General features: G+C 53.0%; 1 non-coding gene and 1 pseudogene across 1 annotated transcript; both read right to left on the bottom strand.

Moving 5' to 3' along the window:
• Nucleotides 1-1,086, bottom strand: part of LOC123688163 — a 4,961-nt pseudogene extending 3,875 nt beyond the window's left edge.
• A 507-nt stretch (nucleotides 1,087-1,593) lies between these two features.
• On the bottom strand, nucleotides 1,594-1,748 carry LOC123687163. The gene has a single exon (XR_006748905.1). It is a non-coding gene; the product is annotated as a 5.8S ribosomal RNA (ribosomal RNA).
• Between the last annotated feature and the right edge of the window lie 752 nt (nucleotides 1,749-2,500).

Here is a 2,500-nt window from a genome sequence, read left to right as displayed (position 1 = left end):
GGCATAGTTCACCATCTTTCGGGTCCCAGCGTGTACGCTCTTGGTGCGCCTCCTCTCGCAATGAGAATGAGGCGCCCCGGGAATGCGGGTCAGTCATGGAGACCGACCATCTTCCCTTAGTTCACATAAAGTGAACCGTTACTTTCATTGCGCCTTTAGGTTTAGTGATTCCCAATGACTCGCGCACACGCTAGACTCCTTGGTCCGTGTTTCAAGACGGGTCCTGAAAGTACCCAAAGCAATAGCGTCGCTGATCGGCGTTTCAAGAGGTCTGTCCAAGAACACCGCGGCGAACAGTCGCAAACGGACGGAATCGGCACTAGGTCCGATCGCCATCACAATTCACATACTTGCCACGGGCCGGACGCGAACTAAGTCGCGGCCTCCCGCCATCAGTAAACCGTCGAGCGAGCTGTTCGGAAACCCAGTGTCCGTAAACATCGGAAAATCCGAGCTCACGGGCTACACTCGAGACCGTAGAACAGCACCCAACGGATCGCGACGACCTACTAGGGGAGAAGTGCACGCGTCCGAAGCCGGAGATGAACCGAAGGGAACAGCCAACGCGAACGTCGCCGTTTCCACAGTCAGTAAATCCCAACAACAGGCGCGAATGAATCTCCCCATTCGACCTTTCGGGTTTCTCAGGTTTACCCCTGAACGGTTTCACGTACTCTTGAACTCTCTCTTCAAAGTTCTTTTCAACTTTCCCTCACGGTACTTGTTCGCTATCGGTCTCGTGGTTATATTTAGCCTTAGATGGAGTTTACCACCCACTTAGGGCTGCACTCTCAAGCAACCCGACTCTAAGAAGAGATCCTCTAGCAAGCCGCAGCGGTCGCTACGGGCCTGGCACCCTCTATGGGCGATGGCCCCATTCAAGATGGACTTGAACGCGCCGCGAACTCGCCAGATAATGGATCCTTCCAAACACCACATCTCCCGGCGACCGGTTACGATCGCGGGATTCAGTGCTGGGCTAATCCCTGTTCGCTCGCCGCTACTAAGGGAATCCTAGTTAGTTTCTTTTCCTCCGCTTAATAATATGCTTAAATTCAGCGGGTAGTCTCACCTGTCCTGAGGTCGTATGTTCAAATCATCGAAACGTTCCGAAACTAACCTTTGGCGGCTCATAAAATCACGTACCTTACGCGAGGGAGTTAGCCTACTCAAAGGCGTCTATTATCTCCTGCTCCGTATGGCGGATCATGCGAATCCAAGCAAAGTGCTTCGGTGTTTCGGGGGTGCGCTCATGAAAGCTCATCCGCAACGCGCGACAACTGGCACATTAAAGCGATCGGACGTCGTTCAGATTTCTCGGACACGACGATCGCATGTCTACAGTCATGGGCGCAGATCGAGCAATACCACGACACCACAATATATGCTTTCGCAATTCAAGACGGCGCGTTACGAAAACAACTCCTCATCATTCCAACACACGAGGCGTCGAAACGACAGAACGTTGATCGTCACGCGGCAAACCGTCCAACTCGCCCAAATGACCTTCGGTACAGGATCAACGTTAGACGACCTTTACGTCGTCACTTCGTCAAGCCATAACGTCTGGCCGGGCAGTCTTTGTAATGGAACCGACCCTCAGTCAGGAGTGGTCCGAGGACAGTGTCCGAGGACCGCAATGTGCGTTCGAAATGTCGATGTTCATGTGTCCTGCAGTTCGCATGTTGACGCGCAATTAGCTGCGTTCTTCATCGACCCACGAGCCAAGTGATCCACCGTTCAGGGTAATCTTTTATGTTCGATTTCTCGGTACTAGTCGCAATGGACTTTCCCTCGAAATACGAGACGCCAACTGCGAACCTCCTCGAGAATGACATTCCAATGACTGAGACGACCCACTGAAGGGTCAATACGTCAGTCGATCGGCGCAAAATCTTCGGTTCAACTAGTTTGCGTACTAATCTAGTGACAATTATCGTAAAAAATTCGGACGGAGACAAACGTCGCAGACAATCCCGAAAGAGCATAAAAACGCTAATGTAACGGGCGTCGCACAACGTCGACGTCTTCGTCCCTGGAATAGATCGTCCTACCGAAGTCCGTAGACAACGGTAACGACTGATCGATTTCGGGCGAGAATCTTTAAAACCTGCAGCCGGCTCCTCGTTCCGTGCCAAACACGAAACTTCGCCCAGCCACGAACGCGGCAATCCAAGCGCTTCGAATCCTTATTCCGAGCACATCACGAGACTTCGCCCAACTACGAACGTCAGCATAAGCAGCCGGCTCCTCGTTCCATCAAGGAACTTCGCCCAACCACAAACGCCGACATAAGCGGCCGGCTCCTCATTTCGTGAGCATCTCTAAACATGGACCTACAACGAAGGCTGCACACACGTGCGGCCGGCTCCTCGTTTCGAGGATATCACAAGACTTCGCCCAACCACGAACGTCAGCATAAGCAGCCGGCTCCTCGTTCCGTCAAGGAACTTCGCCCAACCACAAACGCCGACATAGGCGGCCGGCTCCTCATCTCGTA

This window comes from Harmonia axyridis, chromosome X (genome assembly GCF_914767665.1).
Source record: "Harmonia axyridis chromosome X, icHarAxyr1.1, whole genome shotgun sequence".
Lineage (NCBI taxonomy): Eukaryota > Metazoa > Arthropoda > Insecta > Coleoptera > Coccinellidae > Harmonia > Harmonia axyridis.
Note: the sequence above shows the minus strand (reverse complement) of the source record. Positions and strands in the feature narration are given on the sequence as shown.